The sequence below is a fragment of the Cimex lectularius genome, unplaced genomic scaffold (assembly GCF_000648675.2).
Source record: "Cimex lectularius strain Harlan isolate CLEC.00 unplaced genomic scaffold, Clec_2.1 scaffold284, whole genome shotgun sequence".
NCBI lineage: Eukaryota > Metazoa > Arthropoda > Insecta > Hemiptera > Cimicidae > Cimex > Cimex lectularius.
In genome coordinates this window covers 379,902-397,616 of record NW_019392966.1, presented here as the reverse complement: position 1 = coordinate 397,616, position 17,715 = coordinate 379,902, and the positions used below count along the sequence as shown (strand labels likewise).

Genomic DNA, 17,715 nt, shown 5'->3' with positions numbered 1-17,715 from the left:
TACAATGAATTATGCAGAGAAGCATTCTCCTTTTATTCCGATCTACTCGAGATACAAAAAGTAATGGTGTCGTTAAGCCAAATCACCATTTTTCTCGTAAAAAGGGTCGAGTCCATACCGCAGTTATTGTTGAACTAAGAGTTTTAAAAAAACCAGACTCAATCTTAATTTTATCTCGGTCTTTTCCCCGTTCTTCCTTTTGTGACGTATTGCAGTTTACAAGCCCACGCCAAGGAATTACTATTTCTTTGAAAGAGAAAACGAATTAACTAATGCCAGTTCTGAGAATGGAATGAAATGAAAGAATTTCGATTAAAGAAATTCTTTGTGAAGTTTCTTCGATTGGAATAAAGCTAATTACAGAACTGCCTTTGTACTCTTTCAACATTCCGCTCTTTCTAATCCATATAATACCTCGGAATTCTTTCGGTCTTCCATGGGCTTAGATCGACTTAAACTATTCGGATTTGTGATAGCACGATCTGATTTTTTTTTTCAAGAGTCATTAATCAACCTTCTTTACGTAAAGACACCGAGTTAAATTTCATTTCACATGAACTTTCACCTGTAAAACAGATTTTCTCTTACAATACTGAGAATGTTTATGAATTATTTTGGCAGATCTGTTTTCTTTGAGTTCAAGGAATTCCTTAGAAATCTAATTCTTTTCCAATTTACTTTATTCGTTTGTTGGACTTTAGAGATTTTACATCATGTACATTCAATTTATGGTGCTTTTTTTTTACAAACCCAGGGGGTTTTAGAATTATTGATATCCAAACCTCAACTGCGACCTAAATAGAATTGGATATATTGTGGAACCCTCTCTAAATTAATGCCACCTTGAAAAGTGCACTTTTTCCTATAAGACTAAGCACATAACCTTGGTGCTTCTGCACAACGTTTGGTGTGAGAATTGCCTTATCTATGTGGCTGTACCATAACCGGGCTAATGCTTCACATTCACAAAGCATATGTGCCGATTGGTCGCTCCTGACAGAGTCGGCATTTTTCCGTTTCTGCTTTGCCCATCTTCTTTACGTGGTATTTAAGAGGGCAGTGGCCGATATATAATTTTCCTCAAATTCTGCCTGCTTAGAGAGAGAAGTTCCTTCGCCTTTCTTTTTGACAGATTTATAAATCAATTAGCTTGCCTCATACCTGGCGCTTTGTCCAGTGTTTTTCTTTCTCAAGTCATTTTTCTAATTCCTATGTAAGCGGACGACGGCACGGCGGCTTACTTTTCTCTAAGCGACAAGAGAGGAGTCGGCGTAAGCGCGTCGCTACTTATTCTTGTGTAGGGCAAGGTACTTCTCTACTTTTCGCACACATTTCTCCAAAACTCTTTACCAAATTAAAACGTTTATTTTTTCATAATGTAGAGCAATAAGACAACGGAACAAATGTAGCGGGTAATATTTAAGAAAACACAGAAGGGGAGAAATAAATATTGTTGTTTTAAGAGAAAGGTGTAAAATTTTGTCAAAACTTTATGTTGCTGCCGAAGGCTCTCCTCTTTTATAAATTTTTATAAATATTTTCTGTCAAAAACTAGCTTCCAANAAATTATTTTGATTAAAGAACATTGCTTTAAAGTAACTAGTTTCTTTTTTTTTGTTTAATACCAAAATCCTGCATTATTTTCCGGACAACCCAATAGCTCGGTTAGAAAAGATGTATTTTTTTCAATTTTCGGCCCACATTTCTCCAAAACTCTTTATCATATTGAAACGATTCTTTTTTCACAATGTAGAGCAATAATAGGCAAACAATCGTAACGAGTAATTTTTCAAAAACGTAGAAGGGGAAAAATAAATTTTGTTGTTGAAAGAAAAAGGTGTAAAATTTTGTCAAATCTGTTTATTGCTGCCAAAGACTCCTCTTTTATGAATATTTTCCGTTAAAAACTAGCTTCCAAAGAAAATACAAGTTTTCAGATCGAATTTTTTCACGTTTTGTAAATGATGGTTCTATACACAGATTTATAGTCATAATTTAGAATAAAGTTTCAAAAGTTATTGTTTACCGGCCGATTTTATGTAAGTGTAGGTAGTGTTGTTAATTGTGTTATAATCCATTAAATAATGGTTTCACTAGCAAGTTGATAGAAATGATGAATGTGTTGTGAGTAGGTAGATTCTACATCTCACCCCACCTTCATCATTTCTATTTCTGATCGAGTTGGAATTTTCCCTGTTCCTGCCGAATTTTATCCAAAAAAATGAAACACACCGTGATTCCTCGTGCAGTAGAGAGTTAATAAATGATGTTTACCTTAGAAGCTAGTTTTTGACAAATACGTACGTAAAGGACGATTCTTTGGACTTTCAGCATAAAGTCGTGACAAAATTTTACACCTTTCTCTTAAAACAACAATATTTATTTCTCCCCTTTCTGTGTTTTCTTAAATATTACCCGCTACGATTGTTTGCCTGTTATTCCTCTACATTATGAAAAAATAGTTGTTTCAATATGATGAAGAGTTTTGGAGAAAAGTGTGCCGAAACTTTTCTGATTGAGCGTGAATTTTTGCCGTTTCCGCTCATTATTCCTCAAAAAAAGTCACACACCATGATTCCTCGTGCAGCACAAAGTCGATTGATGATTTCTTTGGAAGCTAGTATTTGACGGAAAATATTCCTAAAAGAGGAGAGTCTTTGGGAGCAGTATAAAGTTGTGACAAAATTTTACACCTTTTTCTTTCAACAACAAGATTTATTCCTCCCCTTCTATGTTTTTTTTAAATTACTCGCTACGATTGTTTGCTTATTATTGCTCTACATTGTGAAAAAGTAATCTTTTCAATACGATGAAGAGCTTTGGAAAAATGTGTGCCGAAAAGTAAAAAAATACAACTTTTCTGATCGAGTTTTTTCTCTTTTTGTAAATGATGGTTCTACACACAGATTTGTTGGTTTCAGCTATCCGGATTTCAAGCTTAAAGCTCGTCATCAGGTTGAAACTGTCAACGCGACTGAATTGACTGGTTTTTGATGCCACTCAATTTTGAACGCGCGAAAAATGTAAATTATAACACAACTAAATATTATCCTAATAAATAATAATAATAAAAGTTCTAATAAAAAATAATTTTAAATAATTGATTAATTTGTATGTCAAATTCACTAGTTTTCGTGGTCCGCTTGACCAATTGATATCTTTCAATTAATTAAGGTTTTTAGTTGAGATAAAAAAGTCAGTGTCACGAGCGGGATTCGAACCCACGACCTTCGGCTAGATACATTGTTACTCTACCACTTGAGCTATCGTGACTTCGATCCACTCGGACACTAACCTCCCATCTCAACCTCAACTTTTGAATTTTCGCTCCTTTTTGCCATTTTTCAAATGTCGTGTAATCTATTTGATTCAAATGAAATGGCCGCGGAGAGATTTAGTGAAGATTATCTTACATTGCACTGACTTTTTTTATCTCAACTAAAAACCTTAATTAATTGTATGTCAAATATTATCTAGGTACATTTTTAAAATAGGAGGTAAACCAAAATCAATTATATTATTCATGCATTTATCACCATGTTTAATTTTACATTTTTGTATTTTAAATTTCTCCAATCAATCTAATTTGCTCTCTTTGTTGAAACTATGTAACCCTGTTGCATTTAAATTNGTGTCGGTCGGTCACCCAGCCGAAGCACGGTCCCCAGAGCCAGTCCCGCCCTCCCTAAGGCCTCGCCGAAGCGAATCCCGAGGGGTCGCGTCCGCGAGCGAAGCATGTCATAGACGGCTCTGTACGGGCACTCAAGAATCGTCCTTGCTAGGGGATGCCACGGCTTGGCCAGATACCCGGCCGCGTAACTGAGGGTGAGCTGCTCTCTCCGTAATTCGGGAGGCAATACCCCCAGCTCACAGCACAGACTGGCCAAGGGGCTGGTCCTGAACGCTCCCGAGATCGCTCTGAGACCCTGGTAGTAGAGCCTATCGAGCTTTCTCAGACGCGTTTTTCGGGCCGAGGAATATGCCATACATCCGTAGAAGATTCTCGAACACAGCAGCGAGTCAAACATTTTTAACAAGGTCTCCCTGTCCGCTCCCCATCTAATCCTCTTAGTTGTTATCAGAGATGTTGTCTAAGAAAGGTATTTTTAATTTTCAATCTTCGCCTAGCTTTCGGCACTTTATTGTACCTTCTTCAGGGCTCTAAAAAGAATATATTATACATTTTTAATTTTGGCCAATTTAACATCATATAAGAAGATTCATAAGAACAAGACACACATTTTTGTACTTACTGATGTTTGGTCAGAAGTATATAACCTTAAATTCTTTAAATTTCGTGATAACACTGGATACCTTTCACATTCTTCTTCACCTTTCCAACTATGAAATGACTAGATCTGTTGTTTCATTTAGATGGCCCTTAATTTCAGAAAAGATTTTGTATTTAGGCAAGTGTTTTTTAATCTCGTTTTAGTTTTTCTGCCTCTTTGTTCTAAACTGCGCAAAAATGAATATGGATAATGTGTGGTGATTAGTGACCGTTAATCGATAATTATTCAGAAATCGTGAGATGCGGTCTGGTGTGATGTAGGTTTCAGAAAAACATTTTCTTTATCGTGCCAACGTTTCGATCTTTATTGAGCCCTGAAGATGATCTCAATAAAGATCGAAACGTTGGCACGATAAAGAAAATGTTTTTGTGAAACCTACATTACACCAGACCGCATCTCACGATTTCTGAATAAATATGGATAATTGTAATTTATGCTTATTCTATTAATCTTAATTAAATTAACCGATATAATCTTGTTAGGTGGATAAAAAATAGAATTAAAAACAAAAAATTTGTTAATTTTCGTTTTTAATAACGGATTTACTTAATAATAGTAATAGTAAAGATTACTCATTTTGTAAACAAACACCATTTTCTTGTCTTTTCTCCAATTTAATCCAGTTGTACTGTTTTTAACCCTGGAAAGGCATCATCTTGGACCAGAAGTTCGCAATATTATTGTGAGGATGAGTCATCGATGTCACCGGGAAGTGGAATCGCAGAGGCAGTAGGCGTTTCTCAGAGTGTGATCTCCAGGGTTTAGCCCGATTCCAAGACTCTGGAAACCATTAGGTACCAATAGGAGGCCTGGTAGTTGATCTCAGCTGGATGGCAGAAATGTCAATTGCTGCAAGACGGAACCCTACCCATAGTGCCTGCCAGATCCTAAATGAAATACGAGATGTTTAGCAAGGCGTTTATCAACGTTTTGTAATCGTTTGTAGGAAGTTGGCCTCACATCATATGCTACCAGCAACATAGGAGAATATGGTGCAGCGAGCGCCTAGAAGGGAACAACAATTGGAATGCTGTTTTGTTTACTGTCGCGTTTCTGTCTGTATAATGAGAGCAGAAGAAACTGGAACTCACAGACAGAAACCCAGTTTCTATTTTCTACATATTTTGAATTATCCAACTAACAAGAATATATCGGTTAATTTAATTAAAATTAATAGAATAAGAATAAATTGCAAATACCTCTAGTCATTTTTGAGCAGTTTATATATGTAATATCGCAATTACTACAATTAAAAAATGGCAAAAAGGAGGAAAAATTCAGAAGGTGGGGTCGATATGGGAAGTTTCGTGAGTTCGAATCCCGCTCGTGACACTGGCTTTTTTATCTCAACTAAAAACCTTACTTAATTGAAAGATATTAATTGGTCAAACGGACCACGAAAACTAGTGAATATTACAATTAAGTTGGTAAACCCAGCTTTTTGACAAGTTGTCAACCTTGTCTTTCGGTTTTGAGAAATTGTTTCTAATTAAACACGTACTTCCAAAAGCTATTCTATACCTTCTCGTTTAAGAATTTAACCTACTTTTTCTGATAGTTCACCAATGTATGGCAAATAACGAAAACCTGATGATTAATTTTCGGTGGGGTGACTGAGTTAGATTGTTGCTTCTTTGAAGAGTTAATTTTTTTTTAATTATTATTATTAGCAACCTATCTATAAATATTTCTTGATATCCATTCTTTTAACTAACGTTTTATTTGTTTATGATTATTTTTTATATTTTTTAAATTATTTTTATAAGCAACCTATCTATAAATATTTCTTGATATTCATTCTTTTAACTAACGTTTTATTTGTTTATGATTATTATTTATATTTTTTAAATTATTTTTATAAGCAACCTATCTATAAATATTTCTTGATATTCATTCTTTTAACTAACGTTTTATTTGTTTATGTTTCTTTTTTCATCACACGGTGTATGAGCCAAATGAATGTGTCTGTAGTTGTGGGTTTTCTATACACGTCTATTTCAATTAGATTGTTTATTATGGACAGTTTTAACTCTAAAAGGTTTAACGAACCATCTTTATTTATTAGAATTAATTGAGGAGGAATACTTTTCGATCATCTACTGTTCCCCCTCCCCCATATAGATAAAATATCGTCTATGTAGCGTTTCCAAAAAGCACAGATTTAATTAATTTGTTACTTTGATTTGCAAAGAATTTTTGCACAGTAGTCCATGAATATTTCGGCACAAAATAGGGAAAATAGAGGCGCCATTGGTAAACCTTTCCATTTCATAAAATCTATTGTTAAATTTACAATAATTAGTTGACATATTTTTAAGAGGCCCATTATATCATGTTTTTAAAAATCGTTAAATAGGTTCATGTTTTATTAGTTTAGTACATTCTTTAAGAGGGATATTGTCAAAAATTAGTAACATAAAATGTCACTAGAACACGGTTGTAAGGTTATTTATGCACTTTAACTGTTCTAAAGAATTGTTAATACAGAATGTAGGTTTCAAAATGTTGTGAGTTTTTTTTATTTTATCTATTCTTATCGGGAGTTTGTGGCATGGAGAATTGTAAAGAGACACTAATGGTCTTATAGGTTTGTTTCCTTCGTGAATTTTGACCGTAACGTATAACATTGGGGGTTTCATGTTCACTAGTATAAGTTTTTTTACCGCAAATTGGTCATTTAAGAATAGAAAGTCTCTAGAACTCTAGTTTAGGAAGGTTTTTTTACTTCTTTACAATCATTATTGTTTAGGAATACTTCAACTTTAAAAATGTTTTTCTGGTGTTCAACGATCACTGATGATTCCCTTTATCGGCTTTTAAAATAAAACTGCGGTTACTCGTTGTGCTTTTAAAATAACGTTGCGGTTACTCGTTGTGCTTTTAAAATAACGTTGCGATTACTCGTTGTGCTTTTAAAATAACGTTGCGGTTACTCGTTGTGCTTTTAAAATAACGTTGCGATTACTCGTTGTGCTTTTAAAATAACGTTGCGGTTACTCGTTGTGCTTTTAAAATAACGTTGCGATTACTCGTTGTGCTTTTAAAATAACGTTGCGGTTACTCGTTGTGCTTTTAAAATAACGTTGCGATTACTCGTTGTGCTTTTAAAATAACGTTGCGGTTACTCGTTGTGCTTTTAAAATAACGTTGCGATTACTCGTTGTGCTTTTAAAATAACGTTGCGGTTCTCGCTGTGCTTTTAAAATAACGTTGCGGTTACTCGCTGTGCTTTTAAAATAACGTTGCGGTTACTCGCTGTACTTTTAAAATAACGTTGCCTTTACTCGTTGTGCTTTTAAAATAACGTTGTGGTTAATTTTGTGTGAATGAATTTAATTGTACGTGGGATATCTGATTTTTGACATTTAGATTTATCATGTTAGGATTAATTACTTCAGCACATTTATATTTTTTATTTGTATTTATTTTATTACAAAAGACCGATGAACCAAGGGATAGTAGTTTCGTTGTATCTAGTCCAGTTTTTTGGGACATATTTTAGGCCTTTATTTAATTAATTGTTTTCTTCTTTATTTAAGACCATGTTTGTTAAGTTTATAATCCTTGGGTTAAATTTAATTGGAGTTGGTCTTTACAATTGGTTTTAAGTGTACCATACTTAATCTTTTTAATTTTTTTATCCATAGTATTTTGCTTTTTATCATTGTAAATTTAACTTTAGTTTCGTTTGCTGTTGTTATTCGAATTTACTCCAATCTAATGGAGACAATAATGAGGCAAGAATGATATGAGTTTTCCCTCCTTTTTGCCATTTTTCAATGAGGGAAAACTCATAAGGTGGGGTTGAGATAGGAAGTTGATGTCCGAGTGGATCGAGGTCACGATAGCTCAAGTGGTAGAGCAGCGGCGTATCTAGCCGAAGATCGTGGGTTCGAATCCCGCTCGTGCCATTAGCTTTTTTTCATCTCAACTAAAAACCTTAATTAATTGTAAAAAAAAAACAATGTTTATAAATCCCAGGCCCTGAAGAAATCTCAGTAAAGATCGAAACGTTGGCACGATAAAGAAAAGGCTTTTTCTAAAACCTACCTCACACCAGTCCGCATCTCACGATCTCCAAACGATCGTTAGATTTAATTTCAATCATTGAGAATTGAACCAGATTGATTTGTTGATTTTTCAGTATGAAAGTCATAATTTATAATAAAATTTCAATTAGTTATTGTTTACTGGCCCATTTTAAGTAAGTGTAGGTAGTTTTGTTAATTGTGGTATAAGTCATTAAATAATGGTTTGGCTAGCAAATTGATAGAAATAATGAATGTGTTGAGAGTATGTAGATTCACTTTTTGTAAATTATGCTTCTACTCGCATATTTGTTTATTTATCTATGGACTCTACTGTACGAGAAATCATGATGTGTGAACCATCATTTACAAAAAGTGAATCTACATCTCACCCCACCTTCATCATTTCTATTTCTGATCGAGTTGGAATTTTCCCTGTTCCTGCCCAATTTTATCCAAAAAAATGAAACACACCGTGATTCCTCGTGCAGTAGAGAGTTGATATATGATATTTACCTTAGAAGCTAGTTTTTGACAAAAATGTACGTAAAAGACGATACTTTGACGGCAACATAAAGTTGTGACAAAATTTTACCCTTTTCCTTTGCGCAACAAAATTTATTTCTCTCCTCCTGATTTATTTATTTGTTTTTTAAATTCCTTTTGGAGTAGGTATTTCTTTTCTGAAAAGACGTGCGTCTTCAAACAGTGAAAGAGGTGTAGTTGTAAATTCAACGAGTCAAGATACACCAGAACACTTGATTAGCAATTTCAAAAATTATTTCAAGCACTTCTAAAGATCGGAACCTCATTGGACTAGTTTGATTCTGTGCCAAAAAAGTTATAGTCTTATACAAAACGAAAAAAAAATTTTGTTGGGCTGAAAAATGGTCGTTGCTTCATAAAAGGTCGAAAACTTGGCATAAAACCCTAGAACCTGATTACTCGTTAGATAAAGTGGTCGATTCGTCAAACTGCTTCAACTTTAACTATTTTATAAGAAGAATATGAAAGGGTTGATATTTCTTTTTTGACACAGAATATACATAAAATGGAGTGTTGCAAGTTTATGAAGGCAAATACACCAGAACACTTGATATACAACTTTCAAACACTTATTTGACATGGAGCATATCACTTTAAAAGGTCACCTAGCGCAATAGCTTCATACCAAAAATGTTTAAAAGTAAAATAAAAATACTTCTCATCATAATTTTGTCCTTAGGGAGGTACAATGTCCAGGAAGAGTTGTAGTTTTTTATAAAATCAAAAACAAAAATTGATTTTTTTGGCCTTTCAAAATGATGTGCACTCCTTGAAGCTCTTATAAAGATCGGAATTTTATGACCAGTTTCATTTTGTACAAAAAATAATAATAATTGAAAAAATCCGAAATCGGTCTCAAATCTTTCTGCGATAGTTTTCAAACAAAAGTTAATCAATTGAAGCTTCAATAATCAAGTTTCCTTTTTATACCAAATATTTTGTCTTCCAGCTACTGGGAGTTTGTTTTACAAGATTGCTCGTTGCAATTGTTTGCCTATTATCGCTCTACCATATGAAAAAATAACTATTTCAATGTGAAAAAGGATTTCAGAGAAAAGTGTACCGAAAGTTGAAAAAATACAATTTTTCAGGGCAATAAATTTTCTGATCGCATTCGAGTTTTTTCACCTTCCCGCCCACTTTTCTTCATAAAATCGTCACGGTTATCCCTCTTGCAGTAGAGAGTTGATAGATGATGATTACTTTCTTTAAGTCTTTAAACATCGTAAATAATGTCGATTTGCAAGCTCATCAAGATAAACCAGAACACTTGAATCTCAAGTTTTAAAAAATTATTCGAAGCGCATCTAAAACTCGGAATCTCATGGGATTCATTATATGAGAAAAAGTTATCAGTTTAACAAACGAAAACCGAAAACGTTCCTTGCCTCAAAAAATAAAATAAACAATTCAACCAACTTTCAGGGTAGATATGTGGTACAAAACTGTTGAAAAACGTAAAGTATTAAAGTTTAAAATTTTCTTAGAAAACTAGAAATCAACTTCTGTGAAAATAAACACCTTTTACATTCAGTTTTAATTTTATGTAATCATTAAATTTTCTTTCCTGTCAGTTATTTTCAATTTCCCTTTTATAACTTACCTCTTTTATGTAATGAACAGCATAATAAAACGTTAAACTTAATTTTTCATTTTCTTTTTTTTTTAGATATTTCTCTTCTTATTACATGCCATGCGACTTTCGGTTATAAGGAGGATTTCCCCAGTCTAACTTAAACATAATGCTCATATTATTGTTTATCAAATCGTGGTTCAACTCTATCAATAGTTGAAACATAAAAAAATAGTAAGTATCTATAATTTTACACGTGGATGTGCTGTTTGGCTTAGGCCTCTGACAGATCGTGTGGACACCAGGGGTTTTTTGATAGGCTTTTCTTAGCGTTTGAAGCTCCAATTGTGGCGGATAATCCGCGAATTGTGGCGTACGAAATCTGGCTTACATCCTAGAATAAAGCGACATAGCCAATGGGAGATCGTGGTGTTTTTTTTTTGTTTTTTTTGCGAGGGTTCGCAACAGCAGAGGTCGTATAACCCCTCAGGGTGCCAGTGTTTTTGAAAAAAAGCCCATTTGCAAGTATGTCGGGTTCGAATGCAGGGCCGCTGGATTCGAACCTGGGACCTTTACTTTACAGTGATGAGCGCCGTGTCAAAGACTAAACCTTGCGGCCATCGACGCCCCCCCTCCGTGGTGATTTTGTTCTCGGAGCTTTCACGAGCAAATAAAACGCCAGGATGGTTTGGTGTAATGATTCGTCATTTATATCTACATAAAATCAAAAAATGAGCTTTTATTAACAACGTCTTCTCTCACTTAAGGATCGTTTCCTTAAACCCTGCGATAAATATAAACAGAAGACTTGTCTAAACAAGATTCCCCTCGCCGTTTTAACCCCGCCCAATATATTCTAATCAGTCGAATCGATAAGGATCTCTGGAGACGTAGTGGAACCCCATCTACTCAGAAGGAGACACGTAGCTCGTAAATTACTAAGCATGTTTCAAGAGAGAATCTCAGAGTGCTAAAACGAGGTGTTGAGACTCCACAGGTTGAAGTCGGACCTCATGTGAGTAGTACTCCACTCGACACGTCCAACCACCTGGGTCGAAAATCGATCCCACATAAAGTGCAACAATGAATGCGCAAACTTTAACAGAAAAGTAACAATAAAATTTACATAAAAAGAAACATCTCAAAAACAACTTATTAAAGATGTCGGTTTAAACTTCTTTTTTTTTCAAGATTAAAAACGCATGCCAGATTAAAACAAATATCTTTAAAAACAAAATCGGCCATTAAATTCACCAGATTTGTGTATTTTTTCATTTATTTATTATATACGTCCCATGCGCAAATAATATAACATCCGGCCGTACATGATAAATCACCTTTACATCTCAACGTTCGATAAAAGTATTTATTTAGAAATCGTGAGAAGCGGTCTGGTGTGAGATAGGTTTCAGAAAAACATTTTCTTTATCGTGGCAACGTTTCGATCTTTATTGAGATCATCTTCAGAGCCTGGAATTTACATTGTTTACATATAAGAATTATATTTTGGATGTGGAAAAGTGAATTTATACAATACATTGTATAAATTCACTGTTCAACAACGTTTGTAAATCCCAGGCCCTGAAGATGATCTCAATAAAGATCGAAATGTTGCCACGATAAAGAAAATGTTTTTCTGAAACCTACATCACACCAGACCGCATCTCACGATTTCTAAATAAATATCGATTAACGGTCACTAATCACCAAACAATAGTAGTAANAAAAAAAATGTTTTTCTGAAACCTACATCACACCAGACCGCATCTCACGATTTCTAAATAAATATCGATTAACGGTCACTAATCACCACACATTTCTACACGTTCGATAAAAGATGTACGTGGTAGGGCAAACGATTTATTCTTACAGTAATAATAAAAGATTTTTTTTTTTTTAGAATCGTATGCGAGTGGGACAGTTTTTCAACTGTCAAAAATGCGATTTGCACTGATTTTTAATTGTCATTGTTGTCTTATTTCGTCACAAGTATTGTTTTGTTCTTGCAAATAAGACATTGTAGGATGTTAACTAATTATTAATAAGAAATGTTCAATTCATTTACGATTGTAATTTATAGTTAGTAGGTTGAGATGGGAAGTTGGTGTCCGAGTGGATCGATGTCACTATAGCTCAAGCGGTAGAGCAGCGGCGTATTGACCCGAAGGTCGTGAGTTCGATCCCGCACGTGACACTAACTTTTTCATTTGAACCAATACCTTACATAAAGATTAATTAATCGAAAGAAGTTATTTTGTCAATCGGACCACGAAATGTAATGGATTTAATAAGTAAAACGAAGTATATCTTCATTAAAGCTCTCCGTGGCCATTTCATTTGTAGCCAAGAATTGAATCCTGATAACACGACATTTGAAAAATGTCAAAAAGGAGGGAAAATTCGAGAGGTTCAGATGGGACGTGGTGTCCAAGTGGATTGATGTCACGATAGCTCAAGCGGTAGAGCAGCGGCGTATTGACCCGAAGGTCGTGAGTTCGAATCCCGCACGTGACACTAACTTTTTCATTTGAACCAATACCTTACATAAAGATTAATTAATCGAAAGAAGTTATTGTGTCAATCGGACCATGAAATATAATAATGGGTTTAATTGTAATTTATTTTCATTATTTTTCAGAATGATTAGACCCGTGTTTATATGGCATTGACAAAAAGGCTGAGACACGTGGTTAACACGGTCCAATTGGCACCGAAAAAAGGTTTCACTGAAATCGATCATCCCACTAGACTTTCCCTTGTCTGTTCTATCAATTCTTTAAGCATATCATGACCTTATTAAAACGTAAGTTAAACGGGTACTTGACAAGCAAGTCAAGAGTACTTGTCTGGAAAATCCAACAGAAGGGCTCAGAGCAACGAAGAGTGTAAAGAAATCCAGCCATTAAGTCCTGGATCAAACATCGTCTAAGTTAGACTCTGGAGGTTTCCAAATGTTTTTAAAGCTAGATACAACTCACGCTCTCATTCATTCTCAAATAATTCTTTCCTGAACAAACCATTCGTTCAAGTTGTGTGCTTAAGTACCTTCAACAGCTATATCACACTACAAGTTTATAAGAAATACGTTCATTCTTAATTCACTGGCAGGCAAAAAATTTCACTCACTTGTAATATAACTTGATTTGTATATATTTTTATATATTAATCAAAGTTTCACGTTTTCTGATGTTTAATAATTGAGTCTTTGTCTAGAAACGAAAAAACAAAACGTAAATTGCTAAGGAAAATGAAAAAAAGACGGACAGATAAAATTTGTTTTAATTTTGTTTTATATTTTTAATTAGCATTTCAATATTTCATATTTCCTCCCTCATTTTGCCTTAATTACATCTCGAAGACGCCTCTTGTCTTCGCCTCTTCTCTCTCAATTTGTCTCGTGGCTGGAGGTTAGCGCATGCTTCACGAAGAGTCCTTTCAAGATCGTCGAGTGTATCAGGAAGTGATGGACGTGTTCTAATTCGTCTTTTGAGGTTATCCCATAAGGGTTCGATTCAGCTTCAAGGGGGTCAAGCCTGGAGAACGGGCTGGCCAGGCTAAGACCTGATGTTATGCTGTTAAGGTTCTTTGTACTATGCGAGCGACATGTGGACGGGCATTATCGTGCATTACCTCAGCCTGTTTCGTCGGTCCTGGCTTCTCTTACCTTTCTCCACCCGCAAACTCCTTGTATCTTCCCTTATACTTCCCTTCTTCGATTATAGCTGTTTGGCATACGGTGGTCTCTCGGAGGGGGAGAACGCGCGATTGAAGCGTATTATGAATTGTTGCGTAAGATTTGTGTACGGCACCCCACGGGGATCCCGGGTGTCGGGGTTGTATTCCCAACTTTCCTGGCTATTCCCCTCCTTCCGTGCACAGTATTTCCTAGGTTGCTTTCTTTTCCAGTCCATCCACACTCGTTGTCCTCTTTACATTATCCAATCCCTCCATTTCAACTCCTCCCATCTCACTCGTAAGACCCGCTCATCCCCAATCGAACTTATCCTTCCGCAACATACAACCCATACCTTCGAAAGATCCTTTCTGATCCGAGCCCCTAAACTCTGGAACTCCCTTCCCCTTTCTATTCGTCACGCTGCCTCCTTTTCCTCCTTTAAATCCCACCTGTATAATCACCTCCTCTCCCTCTAAGCAGAGACCTCACGTTAACATTTGTTATTTTTGTTTAATATTCTCGTAATTTTTTCTTCTGTCCTGCCTTATTGGTATACATTGTGCCAAGATTTCTATTTTTTTTTTTACTTTTAACTTCATAGAATGAACTTCCTTTATTTATTTCATGTAAATTATTCTTAGGGGACACCAGTCTCCGAATAAAGTTATTTTTCTTCTTCTTCTTCATTAAAACAGGATTGCCGCTGATTTCATCGAGGATAGGCAACGCATGTTGTTCCAAAACTTCAACCACATAGCGAGTGTCCGTCAAAAGCCTTCCAAGAAACAACAACCAATCCTGTGGGACTCTCCATTTAAATTCCCGCCCACACCATCACTGAGATACGTTGAAAAGGATGGCTCTGGGAAAACTTACAGGCTTCGTACCTTCCATTTCGCTTTCTCCAGATTCTTTCAAGCCCATCAGGAGATCGTAGAGCAAATCTACCCTCATCTGTAAAAAGTACAGGAGGCCAATCGTCCAAAGACCAATGGCTGTGTTCTCGAGCCAATACGAGCCGTGCAACTGTGTCTGTTCTGATCAATTCTGGTCCTCTTACTTAATTAAATAAAATTGAAGTAAATTTGTTAATCTCAGCTTACAATTATGAAGGCGTGTACATGATTGTCATACTTATTTGAAAATCTTTCACAGTTAGGATTTGTTATTATAAAATAAACATAACAACAAACGACAACCAAACTGACGTGTACGATGAAAATTGAGGACACATAGGGTTTGGATTGACACAAGAAATACTTGGATTGGAAAAATGCTTGATCTTAAAATACTGAATAATATGAGAGTCACTTTCAACAAGTAAACCCCTGATTTAAATAAAAGCCTAACTGAGATAGACTTTGATTGATCATCATACATTGGTGTTAATTATTAATTTTTATCCGAAATACATACGAAAAGATGTAGATCTCAAATCATTGACGATAACCCCGCCCTTTGGACATAAACCTACAGGGGTATGTACAGGGTGTCCACTTTAAACGGGATCAAATCGTTATTAATTACAAACAAACACAAAATTAATATAATAGAATTTATAGTCGACGTTTAAATTTTCCAAGTTTAAAATTTCTTCCTCAAAGTATTCTTCTACTTATTCTATTTTGTTATGAAAAGATGCAAAACATAGACCCAAAGAGACATAGATGAGAGCGCGTGAGTGTAGAATTCGGTTTGAATTTGTCGGTGTATGGTTAATATATCAGGCATAATGACTTTTGTATCTCGGTCGGTAGATAAGAATGGGTCCTGGGCCAGCCTCCGGACCACCGCCACCACGTCGGCCTCGGCCAAAGGTTAACAAGGCTTTGGGATTTGGTAAAAAGCTGAAGAAGTAAAGGGAAAGATGGGGTGATTGACAAGATTTCGAGTTTTTTAGATAATGTTATTTTAACTATTGTTTAAAAACGTAGTTTTAGCCTGGATGACTCAAGTTGGATTTGTTGGCTGTGGTCAATTAGTGGACGGACTGAAGTAGTTAAGAAAGACGGACCTGGGCACACACCGCCACTGCCTCCGCCTCACGTCCACCTTAACGCCATATTCCACCATACACAGCCTCCACCACATTCCCACAGATCCCCTCCCCCCACTAAACCTTGTAACAACAAAAAATTTATTTATTAAAAACAAATAGTTACAAAAATAAAAACAAAATATAATGAAAATAAAAGTAAAATGTTTGCTCTTACCTTGTTGAATGTCCAGTCCTCCTCCTCGGATGCAAGCTGACGCCGAACTGTGGCAAAATGTACGTTCGACATATATTATAATTTTAATCAACGTTTCTATCCTTCGAGGTCCAACGCCCGACAATTTGTAATATTTATTTCTTGAGACATAATCCATGCTACTTCATTAAACGCGTTTATTACTTCCATAGGATTAATTTAATGCTTCGGGCTCCAAAGTACAACCATTTGTCGTATTTATTTTCCCGAGAGAAAAACACATGATGTTCCTGCATTAAACTCGTCTATTCCTTACATAAGATTAATATTATGATTCGAGGTCCAAAGTTCAATCGTAGTATTTATTTCCCCGGGACATAATGTTTCTTTACCCCTCCCTTGTTTTTTAATATTTTGTCACAAACAATATGAAATTAAATGAAATTAAAAAACGTAATATCAAACTAATACATCATTCATGAGTTTTTGAACTATAACGTGTTGTTCTGAATAAATAAATATCTTTTCCTGAAAAATTATTAACACAACTAATATACAATAGAGTAAAAACTTAGGAGCACGGATTAATATAAATTTTATTATTTTTATTACAAAACTTCAATAAGTAACAGAAAAAATAGTACTAAAACTAAAATAAACTCCACGTTGTTCCGGTTATCGGTGTATCCTTTTTACAACAAGGTCATTTTTCTCAATGTGTTTTCATTGTAATGTGTGGTGTTTTGTGACCGTCAGTTGATGATTATTTGGAAATTTCATTATAATATTTAATACCACTCAATTTATTTAGTTTAAAATTAAATCCATTATCTTTCCATATTAGTTACAGGTTGTAGCTATCGTAGTCAAAACAAACTATAAATAATGCATTGTTTACTTTTGTAGTGATTAATCCCATTTGCACAACAAGTAGCATTATGCCCTTCCATTCGTTTCACCTAAAGACCACTTTCAGTCGATCTTTTTCTTTCGTTGATTTCATTTAAAATTATTCTTATTCTTAAATCGTTTTTAACGGCTCCAGCCAGTCATTTGAGTGAATATAACAGAGTCAGGGCAATAGCATTATTAGAGGAAGGATACAGTCAGCGTGAAGTAGCAAGGAGACTGAATGTAAATCACTTTACAATCGTAAAGCCAGGAACACACTTACCCGATGCTACGCCATGCGACGCTACCCGATGCTACCCGACGCCTTGCCACGTTTTGGTGGGGTGTGCACATCTATCCGACGCAAGCACACGTCGTGTACAGTCCACAGCCTTTATCACAATAATCACTCCCACAATCGCAACGCATATTTTATTCTTAATGCACTATTTTGAGCAAAACCTTGTAATAAATTGTTAGTTAAATTTTATGAGCACAACCATCTAATAAATTGTTT

The 17,715-nt window shown here is 35.2% G+C and overlaps 1 protein-coding gene across 1 annotated transcript in view; it reads left to right on the top strand.

Annotated features, from left to right (window-relative positions):
* The window catches only part of LOC106673251, a 65,623-nt gene that overhangs the window by 33,864 nt on the left and 14,044 nt on the right, over window positions 1-17,715 (top strand). The gene's annotated exons all lie outside the window — the stretch shown is intronic.